Genomic DNA, 24,708 nt, shown 5'->3' on the forward strand with positions numbered 1-24,708 from the left:
TCGGTGCCCTTCATGCCAATTAATACCCAAAAATTTCACAGCCTGGGACGGACCTTGTAATTTATCCAGGTTGATTTCCCAACCTTTCTCACGCAAGCACTCAATGACTCTATCCAATTGGGTCTGAACTTCCTCTTGTGATTCACCTTGGATCAAAATATCATCAATATAGTGACATATCTGAATTTGTGGATGAACTGGTACCTCAGCCAGATGCTCTGCCACCAGCCGGTGACATATCGTAGGACTATGCACATAGCCCTGAGGAAGACTTCTAAACGTCATCTGACGCCCGTTCCACGTAAAACTGAATTGTTCCTGACACTCAGGGGCAATCGGAATCGAAAAGAAAGCATTAGCAATATCAAAGGACGCATACCATGTACCTGGATGTTTCTGGATTCTTTCAATTAGGGTAATAACATCCGGTACTGCAACAGTCAAAGAGGGTGTGTGTCTATTCAATTCTCGATAATCAACAGTCATGCGCCAAGAATTATCACTCCTACGTACAGGCCAAACAGGATTATTCCAAGCAGAAGTAACTGGGGTTATAACTCCTGCATCCACCAACTCCTGAATAGTGGTACTAATCTCTTCATGACCACCTGGAATACGATACTGCTTCTGACGAACCACTTTTGTCGCCTGGGGAACTTTTATGGGGGGCATTCTTAAACGACCAACCCGTACAGGCCTGGACGATATATAATGTTTAGTTCCAAATTCGTAACATCCATCATCTAAGTGCAAAGTCATTCCTTTCAAAATATCAATTCCAATTATGAATTCTAAGAGTGGCACCACTAATACGGAGTATTCTTTTCTAGGAATTCTACCTATTCTCATTTCAAGTAAGGTTTGAACTGCGGGAGTTTCCTTTCCACCTAATCCGGTAATTGTAAAAGGCTGACCTTTAAACTTCTTTGATTTTCCATGAATAAGAGTGGCCTCCGCTCCTGTATCTACCAATGCTCGGGCCCTTTGGATATTACGATGTCTCCAATAAATATCAATATCTACATAGGGTCTATTATCTCTGAGAGCCCATCTGTGTACTGGAGCTTGACCTATTTCCTAGTCCTTTTTATTGTGTTCTGTGTACCAGGATAAATCAGGATAAAGACTCTCACGGTTCCTAGGTATCGATACCTCCTGTTCATATCCATCTCCATTACGAAATGGATTACTGTTCCCTGCATTGTACTGCGGGTTTCGATCGGCCAATATGTGTCGATCCTCTCTCCTTCTCAACTCAGGGGATTGATCCCTATCATCTCTACGTCTGCTGTTAACATAATCATCTCTCCCCCTCTCTCTTTCCCCCTCTCTCTCCCTGTCTCTCTCACGACGGGGGGACAAATCACGCGCATAACGTCGATCATCACGACGATCAGAGCGCCCACGGCGGTCGTCATCACCGCTACCGTCAGAAAAACCACGTTCATACTCAGTTGTCCGAACACGCCGGGCACCCTCCTTTCGATCCAAGCCACGTTTGCGAAACATTTCCCACAAACGAGAAGTAGTCTCACCATCAATGTCCTCCTTCCGCACACCATCGGCCATAAGACCAAAAAACATATCACGTCTAGTAAGTTTATTGTCACCAGGAGTACGAGTGTCAGGCCGGGACTGCCGTTCAGGTTTAAACCACTCACCCAACTCACCGAGTTGGCGTACCGATTCCAGCACCACAGATAACATGTTACCAGTCTGATTAATCAATAAAGTCATCATGACCTGCTTATAAGCAACAGGGGAAGAACGAATAATACGATTCCGCACAGAAGATGTTAAGAAACCATCAAGCAACCGGTCAGCAGTATTCAGAAAAATTGCCGTTTTCATCACCTCCTCTTTGAGACGTTGCGCAGCATCGCGCAAAGTATACCACGGTTTGTCATTCAGAGGCCAGTCAGACTCAGTAGGATATTTTTGATTACAACCCTCAGTCGCCAATTGAAGCAAAGAAATTTGACCACCACCATTAAAGTTACGAAAATGATCCTGTACAGTAGAATCCGAACTCAAGGAACAAAACTTCAAACAATCGCCAGCATCCAGCATAATGCCAGCAGCGCCCAGTTCATAAAGGCGCACCATCCATGTGAGCAAGGGCTCACCAACTCGCTGTCGAAATCGCTGCAAAATATCACTAATTTCTTGTTGAGTAAAATCCTCCAAAGAGTCTAAAGCAATACCATTCGGAGCACCGGGAGCCTGCTGCACCTTCCGTCGAAAAACTGGATGCGCCGAGACCGCGGGATGAGCATCACAAGGAGCTCGACCAGTACACGTAGAGGAACAAGCAGTGGAAGAAGCATCGACCCCGCTCGAAGGACGAGCGCAATCACGGGGTGCACCATCAGAGGTGCAAGAAGCAGATTTACAAGCATGGCCGGAGCGAGAGGACTCGCGCTTGGCAGACTCCTCACCCGAGGAAGGAGAATCACTCGAGTTCCAGATATTACCATCCCATTCATCAGGATTCCAATCCAGTCCGGCTTTCGCCACGACCAGACGCACCTTCCGCGTCGAAACCCGACCACGCCGATTCTTGTATTTATAACGAGCAATTCGCACAGCCGCCCTCTCGGCAATAGTTTGGTACGTCTCAAGTTTGTCAGCAAGCAACTTATTTTGACACCGCAACAAAGTATGAGCATTCTGAATCTCAACAAAGTTCGCTTCCACATCCTTATGCACATTCTGTAACTTCAACAACCTCTCATGCAGGATCCTGTACGCAGACAGAACAATCCAACCTCTGCGCCCCAAAACGGGAAGCTCATCACCCTTAGATACCGGCGCCTTCTGTAAACAAGTAATCACATTAGCCGGCTCCGCCAGCTCCAAAAAAGAATTCCAATTCTCACTCAAACCAGTAGAATCAGCCCACTCACGGGCTAAGGCTTCATAAGGCGTCGAATCCCAGCCGGGAATATCAACGGGCAACTTAAAAGTAGATTTCGACTTTCTAGAAAACATCTTTGAAAAGAAAGAAAAAGAGAAAAAGAAAAAGAAGAAAGAGAAAAGAAAATAACAAACAATTATATAGAAATAATATACAAACGAAACCACGCACACGCCGAAGGCAAACACGATACAACCACAACGCACACAGGTTTCGTAAACGGTTCGTGACGCCAAATGTTCTGCTTGGGTTTTCGGATCAGATAGAACCCGCTCATCAGAGCCTCACTAACCCAGCCAGAACGTTACCCCCTCCCTAGAACCTATTTACAATCCTGCAACCACATATATCTATCACCTAAGGACAGGGGATTCCTACTATGTATACCAAGAACTCACAATCGGCGGCCTCGCGATCCCATACGGATCCAGACCTCTCTGCCCATACGACAGTATTACAGGTGGCGGCCTCGCGGTCCCATACAAACCCAGACCTCTCTGCCCATACGACAGTATCACAAGTGGCGGCCTCGCGGTCCCATACGAACCCAGACCTCTCTGCCCATACGACAGTATCACAAGTGGCGGCCTCGCGGTCCCATACGAACCCAGACCTCTCTGCCCATACGACAGTATCACAAGTGGTGGCCTCGCGGTCCCATACGAACCCAGACCTCTCTACCCAGGCGGCAGTCTCAGCACAATCGGCGGCCTCGCGATCCCATACGGATCCAGACCTCTCTGCCCATACGACAGTATCACAGGTGGCGGCCTCGCGGTCCCATACGAACCCAGACCTCTCTACCCAGGCGGCAGTCTCAGCACAATCAGCGGCCTCGCGATCCCATACGGATCCAGACCTCTCTGCCCATACGACAGTATCACAAGTGGCGGCCTCGCGGTCCCATACGAATCCAGACCTTTCTGCCCATACGACAGTGTCACAAGTGGCGGCCTCACGGTCCCATACGAACCCAGACCTCTCTACCCAGACGGCAGTCTCATACGACAGTTCATCCTATGATCACCATAACATACAAAAAGGGAATCAGTCTCACTATTCATCCGGTCACACAAGGACTGCCAGTTCGAGCATAGCCTGTTCTCAGGTTCGAGGGGCTCCTCTTTCCTTTATTCAATTACCACTTACCTGATCAGGGTTAACATCTGTTCATGTAGCCGCAGCTGACTAGAAGAATAGGCTACCCTCTTATACAAGAACACGCATCACATGTCGGTTCACTACAAACTGGATACTTTATTACTCATTACATACACAATCACATAACATTACGATATAACACATAACCTGCAAAGAAAAGTGAAAGATTAAGTTATACACTCTAATAAGAAAGGGTCGACATCACCTTAGTAGTATGTAGCCTGCACTCAGTGGTCATCTAGGTTCCCTTCTCGTCTGTGCCTCGGCTCGCCTGGAATCACCCTTCTCCGAGTCACTGGGACCTCTTCCTTATCGGCTACTCTCTCCTCTCTGACTATTCTGTTAGGAAAGCATCTGTCTCTCAGTTCTTCTCCACCTTCAAGATGGCGTCTGTCTTCCCTGGAATAAGTAGTAGCTTTACTGCTAACGGCTAGATGCCGCCTACAGACTGAACATGTAACTGCCTCAGACTTTCACTAATATAGAGGTGCATTTCCTCATGGAAAATTCCGGCCCGTAACCTGCCGCCCACCAAATTCTCGTACCTCCCCGTACCAAGGACACGTTCCCAGCCGGCCGGCCTGATGTAGTGTCTTCGGCATGAAGAAAAATACAATCCTTCGAAAAGGGCCGGCCTGAACCGGTTCTCTCCAAGCGAATAACACCTCATAACTAAAACATTACTCTTGACCTAGAAGAATCCCAAGCTGCCGGAGTAGAAAGAAAGATGGAGTCTCTCCCGTTTGAGGCCTACCAGGCCTGAATTCAGCACAGCTCCATGAAATACCCTCACTACAGGACAGATTATCCCTAATACTAACGAATCTATCCCCTAGGCTATGTGTGCAAGCCCTGATCTATGGGGAAGAGCACAGAATCATGTTGAAGTGCCTAGTAAATAGGCTCCATTCACTACTCTAACCCTTAGGCTTGAATGGTAAGAGACTGAAGTCACATTCAATCACTTGTTAACACAAGAAGGCCGGGAAAATCAAGCAGAACACCCTCCTTTCTCTGCCCAAGACAGGAGCAGCCACTGCAGGCCAACACAGCAAAACACACAGCAAAGTGGTAGTTCCTCCTCGCACCTTCTTCTGCTCTTCTTCTTAGCAGGCTTCAGAGACCAAAAGAGTTCTAAAGTTCTGGGCTCTGGGCCCCAATATTTATACCACATTTCCCTTTGTTCTGTTGTGGCAGAGAGTCTCTGTGCTTAGTCCAAACCAGTTCTGTCCTCTCTGGCCCAACTTCCCGGCAGGAGGTAGAGATAGCATTGTGTAAGGTAGACCTGGCATATTCAGGTGCAAGGAAATCTCCTCCCACTACTCTAAATGCAGCCCAGGTCTATTCAGCCAAGCCCTGACTCATCCAGGAAAGGCAGGACACACCTCAACCCTCCTAGTGGCTGTCTTCAGCTAATGCACATCTCCAGCCCCTGTCAATCCAAAACCAGACAGTCAATACACAACCCAGCAGAGGCACACAGGATGCTTAAGCAAGGAAATGCCCACTTTCTAAAAGTGGCATTTTTAAACCCAAAATTAAAAAAACATCTTTACTAAAAGATGTGTTATTACATTATGAGTACTGAGAGCCCAAACTCTATTTCTCTATCTTATCCCTATGGGAAGTTATACTTGTAAGATGTTGTAAAGTATCTCCTATTCTATCTTATGGGACAGCTAGCCTTTCAATTGTGATAAATGAAATACACTATATTTCATTATCAGGACATATTCCACACACCGGTACATGTCCTACCTTTCACAAAGACTGCACCCTACCCATAGGGGTACCCTGGGCCTACCTGAGGGGTGCCTTACATGTAAGGAAAGGGAGGATTAGGGTCTGGCAAGTGTGTGCACTTGCCAGGTCCACATGGCAGCTACAAACTGCGTGCAGACACTGCAGTGTCAGGTCTAAGATACACTTACATGACTACTTCTGTGGGTAGCATAACCAGTGCTGCATACCCACTAGTAGCATTTGATTCACAGGTCCTGTAGTAGGGACTTAGCAGTAAATCGAATAGCTAATCATGGAAAGACCAATCTATAACACAATTTACCTCAGGAGCACTTGCACTTTAACACTGATCAGCAGTAAGAATGTGCGCAGAGACAGTAAACCAGAAAAAACAGAGTCAAAACCAGGAGGTCAGGAAGCAAAAAGACAGGAGAAAGACGCCAAAAGATGCCAGGATTCCATCTTTTTAATTTCACCTTTACAAAATGCTTCTTAGTTTAGGGTTGTCCCTTTAAGGCAGAGTAGGGACAGATAGCTTGCTCATGCTTACCTTTGAGAATCATTTGGTGAAGTTTAATGCTCAATTCTTTTTCCTGATTCTTTGCATTGTCATTATAGAGTTAGTTGTCTGCTTTTTTTTTATATAAGGTGAATCTCTTTAGGAGATTTAGACTCATTTTGTTCCTTCTATATTTCTATATGATAATGTTGAGGCTGGCCTTTTTTGATTTATTTCTGAATTTTATAATTAAATCTTATTAATCTCAGATTTGGTTGTCGAGTGGATTATTGTATGACCAAACTGGTTACACTGTATTGAGAGTCAAATGTGATTGTTTTCTCCCTCTTGCCTCGCAAGTTGCTACCAAGACCATCGGATTGGAGATAAATGTTAAAGTGGGCCAATGCTCTTGCATGCCCAAAGTGGGACTGGAAGTCAGGTACAAATTGCTGGTGAGTTGGGAATTTTTTCCCGTGATTTTCACCACCAAAAAGTAGCACAAATAACAGGGGCTGTTGGAAATGTCCCTTTTTGCTGGGTTATGCCCAAACTTTTTGCTTCTTCCTCCTATTTTCTCCTGACGTGTTATTGTTGGCTATAAGACTCTGGGCACTTTACCACTGCTGATCAGTGCTAAAGTGCATATGCTCTCTGTGTAAATTGTTATTGTGATTGGTTATCCATGATTGGCGTATTTGATTTACCAGTAGGTCCCTAGTAATGTGGACTAAGTGTGCCAGGGCTGGTAAATCAAATGCTACTAGTGGCACTGCAGCACTGATTTTGCTACCCACATGAGTAGCCCTAAAAATTTGTCTCTGGCCTGCCATTGCGGTGCCTGTGCAGAGTTTGTTAACTGCCGTGTCGACTTAGCAAGTGCATCCAATTTTGTTTTTCACTATTGAAAGGCTATCTTGCCCCATTGGACAGAATATGAGATTTTACAAGCACACGTTCCTATAGGGATAAGATAGAAAATTTGAGTTTGGTATCTCTGAACTCAGGATTTAATAACACATCTTTTAGTAAAGATATTTTTTAAATTGTGTGTTTAAAAATACCACCTTTTGAAAGTGGTTATTTTCTTATTCAACCATCCTCTGTGCCTCTGCCTGTTTGTGTATTGACTGTCTGGCTTTGGAGTGACAGGTGCTGGGGGTGCATTGGTTCCAGGAGTTTGGATGAGTCAGCACTTGGCTAAATAGGCCTGAGCTGCATTTGGAGTGGTGGGAGGAGTAGCAACTGTACCTGAATAGGGCTGTGCCTGCCGTCCACAATGCTGCCTCCACCCCCCTGTGGTGTGTCTGGGGCCAAGGCTCACACTGACAATGGATGTTGCTGTGCACTTGAAGAGTGCCTCCCAGAATTGGTTTGAACTGGGCTCAAAGATAACAAAGACATTTTGGGGTAAATGTATTAGACCTTAAACCCCTGAACTTGAGATCATTCCTGGAATTCAAGAGAAACCTTTGCCAAGGAGAAGACCTGGAGAAACTGAGAAGTACTGCCCTGGCTGTGTGTCTGGGGTTGGCCTGCAGTTGCTGTTTCTGCCAAGGAAAGGAGAAGGACTTTGCTGTGTGCTGTGTCCCCTGCTTCAAGGAGATCTCCAAGGGCCTACAGTGAGCTGGCCTCCTATTCTGAAGTCTCAGGGACACAAAGGCTTCACCCCCAGCTCCCCTGAACTCTGCTGCTGTGAGGTTTGAGCTGCCAAGAGGTGCCTGTGCCAGTTTTGGGCCTATGAAGGTTATTGCTGCTGGTCTTTGAGCTGGAAGCAAGAAAAAACTCAAAGAACTACAGAAATCGAATGCATTGCTCTTCTTGCGGCTGTTTTCCTGGCACATCTCCACGTCGCAACAAGAATTTCCATGCATCGCCGTGCCGCTGCGGAAACCACCGCAGCGCCTTTCGCCGCTGCAAGAATCGACGCATCGATTAAATGCGGCTGAAGAGGAGCGACACAGCACCACTTGACGCCACCGCATCGATCGCAAACGCATCCTTGATTTCCATGCATTGTACCGGTGCGGCAAGTTCTTCCGACGCATCACCTGCGGACCGGAACAGTCAGAAAGAATTGACGCATCAATCCCCATACAGACCGGATTCGATGCACCTCTTCCTCTGCGTGCAGTGGAACTGTCGCATCACCTCCCCAAGGTCTCAGGAGTGTTGCATCTCTTTGTTTTCCGACACTGCGGCTGTGTGGCTTGTGAACTTTGACGCATCTACAGGTACTTTGGTGAAAAGTCATGCATCCATAGATTTCTATGGTACAAGTTCTTGAAACCTTTTTGAAGTCATATTTTTAACTGTGTATGTTGGATTTTTTGTTGTTTTGGTCTTGCTTAGTTTAGATAAAGATACGTTATTTTTATAAACTGGTGTTGTGTCCTTTTGTGGTGTTTTCACTGCGTTACTGTGAGTGTTGTTACAAATACTTTACACATTGCCTTTGGGATAAGCCTGTCTGCTCGTGCCAAGCTGCCAAGGGAGTGAGCAGGGGTTATCTAAAGTGTGTATCCCCCTTACCCTGACTAGAAGCAAGGGTTCCTATTTGGACAAAGGTACTTACCTCTGCCAACTAGAGACCCCCATTTCTAACAGGGGCAAACAAAAACAAAAAATGTAGTTGAGCCCATCTACAACAGTGACCGGACCCAGTGATGGGTTAAATATTCTGCAAGGTTTGTATTTTCAGTGGCCATGCACTAAGCTGGATCAATATATAAATGAACTTATAAAAACTATAAAAGATACACACTAGGACCTTAAGCAAAGCTGTGCAATCCACAAATAAAAACTGCACATCTAATATTAGTATTTTTCGATAACTTTAGGTATAAATAAATACCGATTTGTCGCAAAAAGTGAGCACGACCTGTGCGACAACATTTTGCAACCTGTCTCTGATTTTGTGATTCTGCCTATGTATAAATTGAGCTACAGGACAGCAATGATCTCACAGGACTTCCTCCACAGATTGTCCAACCCAAGAGAAATCCTGCAACTGGAAAACCAGCCTTGCAGCAGCTGTGGTTCACCTTTGACTTAGGTGAAGTCATTCGAAGTAAAAAAAATATTTTTCCACTTTCATCAAGAGCGATATTGTCGGTATTGTAGAACATCGTGAGTGAGATTGCAAATTTGCTCCCTCCTACTCTTCCCAGGAAATAATGCCTCAGAGTGTGATATATAGGAGCATAGCAATTAAATGTTTTGTTTATCTTCATAAGGGTTTTATGGGAACTAATTCAACTAAATCACATAGGCAAATCTGCAGCCAGTCTCCCTCCATAACCTGCAAGGTAGATTTCTTGCACTCTGGCATGTACAGCACTATTAAACAACATTATTTGGTAACAATATATACATAGAAACGCAAAATAATGAGTGCAGGGGGTCAAACATTTTTCTTAGGATTGTGCCGCCAGCTCTTATGAATGTAGGGGGAGAACCACAAATGTAATTAAATGTATGTTCCTAACTATGGGAGGCATTTGAAATTTGTTTTCGCTAATGTTAAATGTTTACTGTTATTTCCTTAAGGCACATAACAATCATACAAAACCTGTTCACAATGAGGTCCATGTGTTTCTTTTAGCATGGGTGTAAGACAGGCCTCTAGAGTCCCTATACCCAGGAAGGCCGCCAACCCTATGGGGTTCCCCCAAACTTAAATGGGTCCGCATATTCAGCCCAAGGCCAATGAATATCTATGGGATATGGGAGATTATGGACCCCTCATCACATTCTTAAGGGGGGACCCAGCATTTAGTGTTATGTCTCTTTCGCTTAGTACAATTGCTACATTTAGTTTCATTGTGGAATAATTAATAGATTTAGATTCATTTTGTAACCTGGAACACTGGTCCCATCTGGACAAGGGTGGTTATGGGCCCTGGGGAACAAGAGGAAGTGAAGGTCTGTCTGTGTTTGTGTCCTCCTTAAACATACCGTAGAGCACCAAAAGCAAATGTGACCAATCTACCAAGGACTAGATGGAGGGTCTCTCACAGGGAATTAGTCATTAATAGGAGAGGCTCCTCTCCATGTTAAGTCGCAAAGAGAGACAGTACCCGAAGGAATTACAAAGAATTGTTATGCGTGGCTTAACTCATCACCCTGGGAGTCATGCTTCAACATTGGCCAGCCACATTGACCAGAGAAAATATCCTTTGGTGCAGAGGAGTACTCTTCTTTGACGGTATTGGTGGAACGTGAATGAGCATGTGCAAATAAAAAATCCCTACACCTTTAACCCAAAGATAGTTTAAAATGATTTCAATGCATGGGATTAACTACGATCCCCATGTATGATGTGTCAACATGTTTCAGGCTGCATGATGGCCTGAACAGGATTCCCTGTCTATCGTCAGGACCAACACCTCAACTTTGGTCTTTTAGTTCAGATGAAAGAAGCAGTAGTAGTGATGAGAGCCATGGGGGCAAATTCAATGCATGTATGCCACGTGTCCTTGTGAACTCAGGTATTTGGGGATGACATCATGCAAAGTATGCATCAGCATTAACAAACACCATAGTAATATAGAATGCAAGAGTTGTCCCACCAAGATGACTAATCACTTCCTGAAAAAGAACCACTCAGAAATGATATGATATGGGTGGTTCTTGAAAAGTTGATCATAAACCAAGATAGCACCACACTACATACCCTACAAAATAAAGAACAGAGGTGGGTGTACCGGTTGAAGACACACATAAAAGGTCTTGATGATGACATACCCTGCCTGCAGGTTACACACAGATGATTCATAAACAATAGTATTTGACAGACACCTGGAATTAATGATGAATTTATGAAATGTCTATTTTGCTCTAAGAAATACATTTTCTACCTATAGTGTTTTTGAACACTCTAAGAATTGGTGAGCAACCCACATGCATGCCAATAGAGACATAAAAAAGATCTATGTACCAATAATAATCTCCGAGCATATGCCTGAGAAATATTTTCCCCACTTGAGGGTGTATCAGAATAATCAGTGGGGGAATCCAATGCCCCACACAAGAAATACACAATTATTTAAATCCCACAATATATACTCTGAAACCCTGATACTCTTGCATTTAGCGAAAGCACACTCCTTAAAAACCCTATTTCTCAGAAGCCTCGTACATAACACAATGTTAGGATGCAGACCGTACATAGTAGTAAGCACCTCTCAGGAATGGTGCTTGCAGGGCACACCCTTTCGCTCTCACTCTCGTACAATCAATCAATCAATCAATCAATCAATCAATCAATCAATCAATCAATCAATCAATCAATCAGTGTCTTGTAAAGCGCACTACTCACCCATTAGGGTCTCAAGGCGCTGGGGGGGAGGGAGTGTGCAGCTCCATTGGGGATCATTCAAAGAGCCAGTCCTTGAGGTCTTTCCTGAATTGGTGCAGTGTTAGGATTCGCCAGAGGTGGAGGGGGAGCTCATTCCATATCTTGGCTGCAAGGTAGGAGAAGGACCTTACACCCGCTCTGTTCCTGTAGAAGCGTGAGATGATAGCTAGGGAGAGGTTGACTGAGCGGAGGTTTCTCTTGGGTGCATGGAAGGAGAGGCGATTGTCGATGTATTGAGGTCTGGTGTTGTGGAGGGCTTTGTATGCGTGCATGAGCAGCTTTAAAGTTATTCTTTTTTCAACAGGGAGCCAGTGTAGGCCATGGAGGTGTTGGGTGATGTAGTTGTGCCTTGGGATATCGAGGATTAGTCTGGCTGCAGCTTTCTGGACGGTCTGGAGTTTGCGGAGGAGTTTTTTGTTGATTTCCGCGTAGAGGGCATTGCCGCAGTCCAGTCTGCTGGTGATGAAGGCATGAGTGACTCTTTTCCTGGAGTCGGAGGTTATCTCTTTGAATGTTCTACGTAGTATGTGGAGGTTGTTTAAGCATGCGGAGGAGACTGCTTAGATCTGGCAATTCATAGTGAGCAATGAGTCCAGTATGATGCCGAGGCTACGTGTGTGGTCTGTCGGAGTTGGTGGGTTTCTGAGGGCGGGGGGCCACCAGGTGTCGTCCCATGTATAGGGGGTGGAGCCGGGGATGAGGACTTCCGTTTTCTCTGAGTTGATTTTCAGCAGCTGTTCTTCATCCAGGTTGCGACGGCTTTCATCCCTTCTTGGAAGTTGTGCCTGGTGATGTTGGGTTCCTTGTTGAGGGAGAGGATGAGTTGGGTATAATAGGCATAGGAGATGATGTTGCGCCCATGGTTTCTGGTGATGGTTGTGAGGGGGGGACATGTAGACGTTGAAGGGGTGGTGCTGAGGGAGGATCCTTGGGCTACTCAGCATCGGGTCTCTGTTGGTTCCAAGAGGAAGGGCAGGAGTCTTATTCTCTGTGTTCATTTGGTGAGGAATGAGCATATACAGTCTAGGGCATTTCCTTGGATGCCGACATCATGGAGTCTGGCGGCTAGTGTGCAGTAGGAGACGGTGTTGAAGGCTGCTGATTGGTTCCGGAAGATGAGGGCTGCTGTTTTGGCCTTAGTCGAGGAAAGCGTGGATGTCATTTGTGTCGGCGAGGAGGTCGGTCTGAGTGCTGTGCTTGCTGTGGAATCCAGATTGGGAGGTGTCTAGGATGTTGTTGGTTTTGATGAAGTGTGCTAGCTGGGTGTTGACGGCCTGTTAGATGACCTTGGCTGCAAAAAGAAGCAGCAAGATGGGCCTGAAGTTCTTGAGGTCCGTCTGGTCCGTGGGGGGTTTCTTTAGGAAGAGGTTGACCTTGGCGTGCTTCCAGTCGTCTGGGAATGTGGCGGTCTCAAGGGAGCAGTTGATTGTCCAGCATAGCTCGATTGAGATGGCTCTGTGGAAGATGTGGAATGGGCAGGGGTCTGAAGGTGCTCCGGAGTGGATGCTCTTCATGGTCTTTAGGGTGTCTTCTGTTGTGAGTGGGGTGTCATCTATAGGTTTTCTCCTGTCGAGTCCTCGGGGTCGATTCGTAGCTCAAGTGGGTACACCCCTTGATAGCCTCAATTTTGTTTGCCATAATAGCACAGAAGGTTAAGGTGATCAAGTGAGGGAAGGAAAGGAAGGGGACAGCAGGGAGGGAGATCTGAAACGAGAAACAACACCTTGAGCATGGATAACAATGACTAACAGATAAAATACGGAAACTAGCGTTGTCTTATTACCTGTAAAGAAAACAACACAGTCCTGCACAAGAGCACATAAGGAATGTCCTATTCCTATTTAGTCAATGGTGGTAAAGGTAGCTGAAATTAAAGAACTAAGCAATGAATACCTGCGCTAATGTTAGGCACATATCTCTGAGTCCGTAATGTTATCAAATAAACACACACTCATAACACCCACCAAAACAATAATGAAAACAGGCGTCACAGGGGATGAATCCTAGTAAGACCTCATAACCCCCTGTTAGGAAACAATAATAAACAATTATACTACAAGTGTTGCGAGTGTGAGGAATCGTGGTTGTACTCTTGTACTTGCGGTGACTGATAATAATTCTTATCCGGTCACATAATTCATAATAATATCAAGGCATAAATGTTTTCTCATCAAGTTAATAGTTGCTGGATAACAAGTATTTTCAAAACGAATGGCAGTTTGTGAATCTTTTGTGGTGAAAAAGTAGCAAAATTTTCCATGAAAGTTCAAGCCCAATTTTTGATAATTCAAGGTAAGTAGAGTCCAGTAACATACAGGGTATTTTCTTAATAAATCCGCCACAGGTACCCTCCGCCACCTTACCGCACCAGAAGACGCTGTTCCTTCACAGTGTGTTACTCCAAGCTCGAAGCAAAATAATCTGCTTCGTTTTCAACCCGGAAGCCTCTTTTGAGTGCTTCCGGGTTGACGTCCTCACGCACACTCCCTCCGCTGCGTCGCGGAAGAGCGTAGGAGCCGCTCGCTTCCTGAACGCCGCACCCCAAGTCACGGAGCCTCTCCCCACATCGTAGGTAAGAGCGGAGGGTAGCCTGAGCCACGCAAATGGCAGCGTTGCTCGCGGCACCCCCCGCGATACCAAAGGGACTCGTAACAGCAGGCCAGTCCACAATAAGATTAGACAGAGACATGAGAAAAGTTTAAAATGTTTATTTTAACTAACGTGCTCTAGTATGCAGTATATGTGACACACAAGTAGAAAAATGGCTAACACAAATACGGTAAGCATAGCAAGTAGTCAGCAAAACATAAAATGTGCTGTCATTGTATACGACAGTGGAGCCTAACCGCCCCTCCCCTGATTATATATTAGAAGATCTCTGGGTGTTCAGCAGCAGACCCCGTGACTCTGTCTATAGATGGAAGATCTACATCATAGGTGCTGTCACGCTCCCATCTCTGGAAAGATCCCTCTATAATGGAGTGTTACTCACCCATGTATACCTATATGACTAAAGTACATGTTCCCGAACAACAGCTGCATCTGCATGTTTTGTCTAGGTGCTAGGGCTTGACCAGAACAGAATAAAAAGGGGCATTGTTGTTCGACCTTTTCTGCAGTGTTCAGACTAAACCCCAGGAAAGCACAGAACGCAAAAAACAATAGCAGGTTCTGTTTGAAAGTTGCAGTGTGGCTCAAACCGAAATATGTTTATATAGTAATGTGTGCAAAGAAGATGACAATCTGCCATGGGCTCATGCTAAAATATTGAAAACGATAATGGCCACCTGGACCACGTGACATAAGCACATGCTAGATACTGTTCTACCGATACCGCCAGGGAAAAGTACGGGGAGCCCATTCATGACTAGAAAGTTATCTGGTGATTGTTATTGGCGAAAGATAAAGCATGACACCCAGGGTGGTGTGTGATCCACTCTTTCCAGATTTTTGTACTTGTATCGGGCCCTGTCTATCTTTGCGACTTAAGACGGACAAGAGTGCCCACAATAAATAGGGCATGCCCTGTGCAAGACCCTCCACCTGTTCCTTATTGGACTGGTCACATTTGGTTCTGTGATATGTGGTATAAGTTGGTAATTCGCGGAAAATGGCTCTATGCCTTAGTTGTCATTGTCTCTCTAAAAAGACGTAACCGATCTGTGACACTGAAAGTTCGGTGCACAAAATTCAAAAAGGGCCAACCTCACAATGCTCTTTTTTAGTACTTTTGACAATTTTAATAATAGACCCCGAAGACTTGTGTCTTGGAAAAGAAAAAAATACAGCTAATATTACGTTTGATCATCTCTGTGCAGTTGACATGATTTGGGGCTAATGTCCCTTCGTCTGCTACAATCCCTAGATGAAGACATCTTGGGCTAATGGTATTTCCATCTTCGCTGCGCTGGAGCGTAACAGTGATAAATTGAGTCAACAAGAAACATATATATGCTGTGACAGGATAGTTTCTGGCCATACCTTCTTCAGGTGGGACTTGGAGAATGTCAGAGTGCTTCATAACTGTCTCCCCAAGGGCACGGGTGTATGTTATCGCACAGGCGAAGAACTTCACATGCACAAGTCTTCTTCTCAAAGGTTGTGTTCTTGTTTACGAAGGTGACATTGATATCTTGACCAACTTGGGGTGATTCAGGAAGCTGGAACTCTCCACTTCTCGAAGCTCACGCCCTCGGCAAACACTCCTGTTTTAAACAGCTTACTGCTGGCCTTTTTGAACACCTCTTTTTCCTTTTCTGAACCTGTCAGAAAGAAATAAGGGAGACAATTTAAGATTCATGTTTTTGGATAGGGGACAGAGCTCTGCTGGGCTTAGAACCAAAAGTTCTAATTCTTAACAAAATGTCTCACTGTGCTATCTTCACCACATTTCCGTAGTTAGTTAGCAAAGACTGTTACTAAACTTGTATTATGGGATTCAATTGTTGCATTTTTAGGAGCAGGTGTTGGTCCTACTGTTTGCAATGATTATATCTTTCACACCAATGAAATATGTTTTTTTTAAAATGATTTGCTAGTTTTAAATATTCCTATGGTGTGCACGTCAAAGCCATTCTTCTAAAGACTTGAGGGCTTATTTACAAGCCTATTGTGCTGCCGAAACGTCACTTTTTTTTAATGTTCCAGCACGGACTTGGCTTACCCATTTCTACGAGGCCACGGAAAGACACCCTGCATGGCTTATTTTGGCCTCGTAGATATAATGTAAGGAACCGCAGCCCAAGTCCAACACTGCCTCACACTGCCCCGGGGAGGCATGGGTGTTCCTACTCAATGCTCATGGTTTTTGACACATTCCCAGATTTACAACAAAGCGTAAATCTGGAAAAGCATCAAAACAGTGAGCCTCCTCATGGGTGGCGTAAGGGTTATTTTTGCGGAGGAAAGTGTCCCTTCCTCCACAAAAAGAACATGACACAAAAAGAACCTGATCTCAAAGCAGACACCCTTGCACCATTGTGCAAGGATGACTGCGTTGGTAAGGGTCAGCCATTTGGGTGCCAAGGCTGTTAAAGAGGGCAGGAATGCTTTGCATCTCATAGATACGGCGCATTCCTGGCCTTTTGTTTTGACACAGGGCAGCGCTGCAAAATGACATGCAGTGCTGCCTTGCGTCAAACTGTAGTTAATGAGGCTCTTGGGGCCTCATTTTCAATGAATTGGTGTAGAGCAGTGCCGCAAGATATTTAGTTGCGCTTCCCTACTCTAATTCAAAACGGTAGGAATGCACCATATTTAGAAGATACACTGCATTTTTGTCATTTAAGCCAACGCAGGTGCACAATTTGCCGCCGAGGGACAACGCAGGCACCCTTGCACCATGGCGCAAGGTTGTCTTTGCTGTTGGTATAATTGCTTTTGTGTAGGAGGGGGCACCTTCCTGCACAAAAACAATCATAAGAGGTGTTTCCCTCGCTCTATGTGTGCTGCAGAATGCAGCACACGTGGAAAGGGATAAAAACGAGGAGAAATGAAAACATTTCTCCTTGTTATGCCTGCTCTGGTGAGGGGTAAGTTTTTGGTTCTGCCCCAGATTGACGTGATTTTGTAAATCTGGGCGAGTGTCAAAATCCATGGGTGTTGAGTGGGAACACCCATAGCAATTCCCATGGAACTCCTCTTTCACACAGAGTAAGGCACTGCCTTGCCTTACTCCATATCTATGAGGATATGCAGAGCCACGCAGGGTGGCTTTGTGTCACCTCATAGATATGATTGAGAGGCCAGCGCCACTGTAGTGTGAAGAAAAAGTGATGCTCCGCCGTGCAGGCCTCTTGAAAATAACCCCCTTGGATAATAATGCGGTAGGCAGAGTAGCTATTCCGTAAAAGTGTGTCAATGCATGTTTGTCAGAGAAGTGAAAGTGTATGCCTTTGAATCTATGAATATCTGTGTGTGTTTGCTCTATGACTGTTGCATATTTGTGTAAGTATTTGTGTACGTACCCACATGCATGGGGTGTGTACATTCGTGATCTCGGAGCTTAAAGCAGCAGTGGAAAATATTTTCGGACTTGCTCCAAAGTGTAACGAGCATGTGCAGAAAGTCAGTCCAACTGTGTCCAGGAGCATCTGGAGGCAAATTATGTACATGATCTCAAGAAAATAATGTTCATTCCTCACTGCTGGTTATCTGATTTTTTCTCCAACCAAACTTTCCTAAAAGTAGTCTTCATGCTCTCAGCCTACCGGAGGTTTCCCTGTATCCCATATAAACAATCCCCACATATAAATGTGTGTGTGTGTATGGTTCTGTGTCTGCCTGGGGCTTTGCGAGGGTTGCCTCTACGAACTTGTGGCATAGGAAGCCTAGAGTGTGGGGGCCAGAGTTACAAGGCTCCTGCGCCACCAGTACCTCACTTTTTGTGACGTACTGGTGGCGTATTCTACTGCTCCATATTTACAAGGACAGGAAAAGCCACCCTGCGTGGCTTTTCCTGTCCTTGCAAATATGGCCCCTTTACACGCAGCACTTTGCGTGAAAGGGTGTTCCATGGGTGTTGCTGTGGGTGTTCCCATGCAACACCCAGGGAACACAACACATTTCCAGATTTACGAGGATTCTTAAATCTGGAAATGTGTGTGAATGCTACGCCACCCTAGGGGTGGCTTAGCGGGGCGCAACAAGGTGAAATGATTTCATTTCTCCTTGTTTTTTTCCTCTCCTAATGCGTGCTGCATTGTACAGCACACATTGAAGGAGGAAAATGCCTGTAGTGATTGTTTTTGTGCAGGAAGGGACCCCTTATTGCCCAAAACAATCTCCCCATGACGCAGGCATCCTTGCACCATGGTGCAAGGGCGCTGGAGCATTCAAAAAGAACAATTGATGGACAGAATGCAGAACAATGTCATACATTCACCCCAGTAAAGAGATCTGGGTATAAATCCCTCGTTTTTTTGCTCACCATGCCATTCCAGTCTGGACCCAGCCATATGCAAATCAGTCTTGCCCCTGTGCCCAATGGGAACAGTCCAGCCCAAACTGCCAGGCCAGGTCCTCCCTGGACTGGAAACAAGCATCCTAGGACCGGTTTCGGGGTTTCACCCCTCTTCAGCCAGGATAGCTTGATTCCAGTGGCATGGAGAGCACAGGACTCACGTCTGAGCATACCCATCCCACTCGGGGTGACAAATGCAAAAAGAACAATTGATGGACAGAATGCAGTACAATGTCATACATTCACCCCAGTACAGAGATCTGGGCCTAAATCAATTGTTTTTTTGCTCACCATGCCATTCCAGTTTGGACCCAGCCATATGCAAATCAGTCTTGACCCTGTGCCCAATGGGAACAGTCCAGCCCGAACTGCCAGGCCAGGTCCTCCCTGGACTGGAAACAAGCATCCTAGGACCGGTTTCGGGATTTCACCCCTCTTCAGCCAGGAAAGCTTGAGTCCCCTTTGGTATCGCTTTGTTCGCCCTAAGTTGGCAGGGTATGCCCAGACGTGGGCCCTTGCTCACTTTGCCATTGGATTCAAGATAACCTGGCTGATGAGGGTTATGAACCCGAAACTGGTCCCAGGATGCTTGTTTCCGGTGCAGGGATGACATGGCTTGGCAGTTCGGGCTGGACTGTTCCCATGAGGCACAGGGTCAGACTGATTTGGATATGGCCATGTCTGAACTGGGGTGGTGGAGTGAGCTAAAGAATGATGATGGATTAAACCCGGATCAGTTGACTGGGGGAGTGTTTGATTTGCTCAAGCGCTCCGTCCATCATCCCCTTTGGTATCGCTTTGTTCGCCCTAAGTTGGCAGGGTATGCCCAGACGTGGGTCCCTTGCTCACTTTGCCACTGGATTCAAGATAGCCTGGCTGATGAGGGTTATTAACCCTAAACCGGTCCCAGGATGCTTGTTTCCGGTCCAGGGAAGACATGGCTTGGCAGTTTGGCCTGGACTGTTCCCATGAGGCACAGGGTCAGACTGATTTGGATATGCCATGTCTGAACTGGGGTGGTGGAGTGAGCTAAAGAATGATGAGGGATTAAACCCAGATCAGTTGACTGGGGGTGAGTGTTTGATTTGCCCAAGCGCTCCGTCCATCATCCCCTTTGGTATCGCTTTGGGTGCCGGAGCATAGCAGCTGTTTGTGCGCCAGCACAGGGGAGAGCCCAGGAATGTGACATATTATTGTAAATATGTTGCATTCCTGTGTTTTGGAAGTGCAGCAGCGTGGCAAACTTTTTATAAATCTACCCCAGTGTTTATATCTGCCCATATCCGTTTGTGTGGATTTGTGTTTATAAGTGTGCATGTGTTGTGAGTGTGTGCCTTAGTCTGCATGGGCCAGTTTGAGGAAATGCACACTGAGAGGTAATTGATTTAATAGTTACCTGTTTTGTGCAAAATTACTAAACTGTGGTATTCAAGTATGCATTTTCTTTCAGTGTGGAACACTTACAGAATTCAATGGATGTCGACGGTCACAAATTCCATAATTACAATAAAAACCATAAATGAGGCATAAATAGGTCGACCAGCGAGGGTGTCTTAAACGTGCAACCTCATAAAAGCAAAATATCGTGTTCTGTGCTGCCTATCGCTATACCATGATTTTCAGTTTTGAGTGTTTCCAAGAAGCAAGTGGCTCCACTGGCAAAGTAAATACCATTTGGGGTAATGGGAAAAACTGTTGGAATACCTCTACCTAGTTCCCATGTATCAGACACCACAGACCTAATCCAAACCTTAGACTTGGGGTGTGTGCAATGAATGCTTCACCTTTCCACAAATTTGGGTTCAACAATTACTGGGTTACCTTTAATAGATAAACACAATCAATTGAATGAAATGTTTATTTGTGTCTAAAGATGCCAGAGTCAAACTACCATTGAGATAATTTTAGATTCTTCAAAACCATCTGCAAATTCACAAATGTTTTGGCCAGTATGGTTGCTTTCCTACAGGTCAAGGTGAAAGGGTCCACCCTATCTAATGTGATTAAGATATCTAACAGAATTAGGCAAGCATGAGAGCTCTCATACTGACCCCAATTAAGTTTATTTGGTGCAACTACTAAAGTCATCTCCATCCCTAGACCAGATTTAATACCCATTTGCCTGATATGTAATACCAGGTGAACTTCAACATATCTGGAGATGTAATGGACTAAGAATGTTTCCCCAATTGTGAAGAATGCAGGGAGAAGCATGAAAGGTCTATAGTTGGCTTCAACCATAGGATCAACATTTTCTTTTTTAACAGCCTCTTTCGGTTTCTTAAGCCAGATGTAAGGGCATGTGCAGTAGACAGAGGCTAGAAAGGTTCGGACCCTCTGTGAAGAAGGATTTAAGGAGCGCCCCAACCACTTCCTTCACTGTCTTCAGACTATCCAGAACACCATTGCCAGACTTGTACTGGACCTCCCCAGTGCATCCACATCATGCGTCACCGCAGAGATATCCACTGGTTGCTTATACACAAACGCTGCCAATTTAAACTCCTCACATATCCATACAAGGCTCCACACAAAACTGGACCAGCATACTTCAACTCCCGCCTCCACTTCCACCAGCCCACCAGACACCTACGCTCTGCCTCTCTCTCTCTCTCTCTTGCACACCCACCTGCATCTGCTGATCTACCTCACACCCAAAACAGGGAACAATTTCTCCCTACACCTAAGGACCTCCTTCTCACTTCTGGAATTCCATAAGAAGCTGAAGAACTGTCTCTTCAACTAAGACCCCATAGATGACCTACACACCAGCTCCAGGGAGTGGAAACTCCTCGGGTGACAAGCTGCTCTTTACAAATCCCTATTACATAGCACAACTTAACAAGGTTAAAAGTAAAGGCATAGACCCTAGACGGGGATAGAGCTTTTAGGGTCCTTACAAGGCAAATATCATTCAGTAAATCTGACTTAAAAGAAGAAGTACAACAAGAACTTGCTCTTTAGAAATCATAGGCAGGTCTCTTAACAGGGTAGCAAAAGGTGGAGGGTCATTTTCTAGTTCCTGTGTCATATCACAGACCATAGAGATACCATACTGTAAGTCCTTGCACTTTTTAAGATAAAAAGGTGGCTAAGCCATTGCATAGTGATAGAGAAGCAAGGTAGCCATCTTGATTCTATCAGAACTATGGAGCGTAGAGACCACTTTAAATAAGATCTTAGTAGAGTTAACTGCGTCTGCAACAAAATTGTGATGGGCCCTTTTGGTGGTGAAGAGGCATTCATGAAAAACTTAACTGTTGCCAAAAGACCCTATGAGCTCTTGAAGTAGGAATCATGCCATAATTATTTGATCTGCCACACCTTAAGCCTTTCGGGCCTTACATCTGGGGTAAACCAGAGATTATTATGTTCAAGCAAAGTTCGGGATTTGATCATAGAGTAAAGGAGCTGGTTTAACATTTTAGCACAACATACATAGCGAAACAAGCAAAGAGATGAAGAGTAATTTTCTTCGCACCTCATTATTTCTTGATAACAAATATGGGGCTGAATTATGTTATGTCCAGTAATTCCAGTTTCCACACGTCAGAATTCTGAGTTCACAGTAAACACTGCATCTCCTGCAATTTTCCCTATCTAGATTTCAGTAGATCAGACCATCAAGATTTACAGAGGAGAATTGCCCGGTAAATATCAAGACATGCCATGATTGTTAGTAAAAGTACGCTGTACTTTTTCTACATCTGAAGGGTTATCTGAGTCCTTACATACTTCCTGTATGTCACTGGTTCACTGGATCTAGGCTAGTCACGTTGGAAGTGGAAAAACCTCAAAATACAATGACCTCCTCCTATGAGGTGTTCTACTCACATTCCATGGGTATTTGAATAACTGTAAAGACCATTTTCATCACCCAAAAGTAGCCAAAGAACATGTCTCAAATGAACAAGCATTAAATTATAACACTGCCCCTTGTACGCTACCAACCAAATATTGTGTCACAGTCTTACAAGAGCTTTATAGCAAACCCAGATCTAATTTCTAAGTGCGGCAATCATTCTAGATTATGGTGCATGCTTTCAATCGAAATGTCTACAAAGCAAAATTGAGCACACAAGAAGTGATGTAAGGACAGCTCACAAGTGATCTTATAACTCTGGCATTGGGTAGCCTTCTAACCCATAGTGCCATTCTAAATAGAGGCCTACCCTATGCAGATAAGAACTGGTCCTTCTCCTCATGGGACTAGTCTGTCCCAAACTGCAAGTCAAGACCCCACTCTAGATGAGTAGACAAGCAACCCCTGAAAAGTTTTAGCCTATTTAGGTCTCATTAGTGAGGTATAGCTTGGATAATTTGGTAGTGTGAGCAAAGGACTTGGTGCTGTGAGTTAAATGAAAAGAAAAAGAAATCTGGTCTTCCCAAAGTAGTTCAAAGCACATCTCCTCTAACAATTGCATCATTACCTCATCAGATTTAAGCATGAACAGGCTATGCTTTCATTTATGAAATTGCTACATCTGCAAACAAATCTCAACGGAGAGTAGATTTGGTTCCACAGAAGTGGTAGAGTGGCCCTCTGGTTCAAAATCAGCAGAGAGCATGCAGGGTATTCAGCAAAGATTCAGCATCTGCTTCACCCAGGACTGTGGGCCAGCATTGGCACGTGCATGGCCGTGTTAGCCCTGAAAGGTTTCAGCTGGTGGTGGGCTCATGTACACGGTGTCAGGATGTCAGGCTGAGAGTACTGGCAAAGAAGTTTGGTGGTAATGAGGATTCGAGAGATTATATTAAGGGCAGGATACTGGGAATTCAATCTTCATGCACCTGCCATTCAAGGACAAAAAAAAATTCTGCGACAGTGGGTTTGGATAGGGTCATATTAATTCCTAACCAAGATGGTCATCTTTTCAGTTTGTGCTGCCAAAGCTTCCCTAGCCTAGAAGGTGTTAGACCATTTTGACGTCAACTCATTTAGTCATTTATGGGAAAATGTATCTAACAGGGATGCATTGTAATGCTTTACCTTCCCCTGTTTTTAATCAGGTTCATGATCAAGCTTAGATAACTTTTGTCCCTGACTTTTGCTCTGTTTTTCTGTAGAGGATTTCCCTGTTTGATTCTTCAGCCTGGATGATTACCTCTATTACCTGTGCCTTGGGGAAGTTTTGATTTCCAGCTTTCCATGTCTTGTAAAGTTCTTCAAGTTGAGTAAAGTTCATAAAGAACTATCCATAATGTCAAGAAGGTTTCTAATAACATTTGTGTCTTTTTCCTCGTAACTTGAACTCTCTTATGGAGGCATGTGACAACATTCAAGTGTATGTTAAGAGCAGGGCGGCACTTTGGCTGCTTGGAGGAATTGCCCTTGCTGCAGCTTTGCTTTGAGAAGGTACGTTTTTCAACAGGAATAACCTGGTCCATGGGTCCGGCCAGGGCTCCATCGCTGTTGTCCTCAACTTGTGACTTTCAGCCAGTCTTGCATGATAACCATGAGTGGTGCTTTGTGCTTTTAGGTGCTATACTTACTGAAATCATTGAAATTGCATCTCTGGTTCTACTGATTTGATTTTTGTTGTTTTGGTGTCAAATAATTTATGAAAATGTATTCTATTTTTCTAAATTGGTGTGAGATTTTTCTTGTGTTGTGTTTTCACTTTATTGCTGTTTAAAGTGCTGCATAAATACTTTACACTTTGTCTCTGAGTAAAGCCTGACTGCTCTGTGCCAAGCTACTAGAGGGTTGAGCACAGATTAATTAGGACTCTGCTTGTGCCTCATCCTGACAAGGATTGTGGTTCCTGCTTGTTAGGCCTGGCTTTTACAGAGGGTTTATCCCCAGAGATTTTGCTTTTTGGCCTCCGGTTTTTGACTCTATTTTCATTGGTTTTAAGACAAGAGGGTGGAGAGGTGTGGCTCACTAGTTAGAGGCGGCAGACCTGTAAGCAGAGAATCGGCCAGGGACCAGGGTTCAATTCCCGACGCGGCAGGGTCGTGGACCAGGGTCAAAACCTACTCTAACCAGGAACACACTCGGCAACTCTGGGCATTAAGCTTGCCTCATCTCTACAACGGCCCCCCACAGACGCCGGGGATGCCTGGTT

Source organism: Triturus cristatus, chromosome 7, assembly GCF_964204655.1.
Source record: "Triturus cristatus chromosome 7, aTriCri1.1, whole genome shotgun sequence".
Lineage (NCBI taxonomy): Eukaryota > Metazoa > Chordata > Amphibia > Caudata > Salamandridae > Triturus > Triturus cristatus.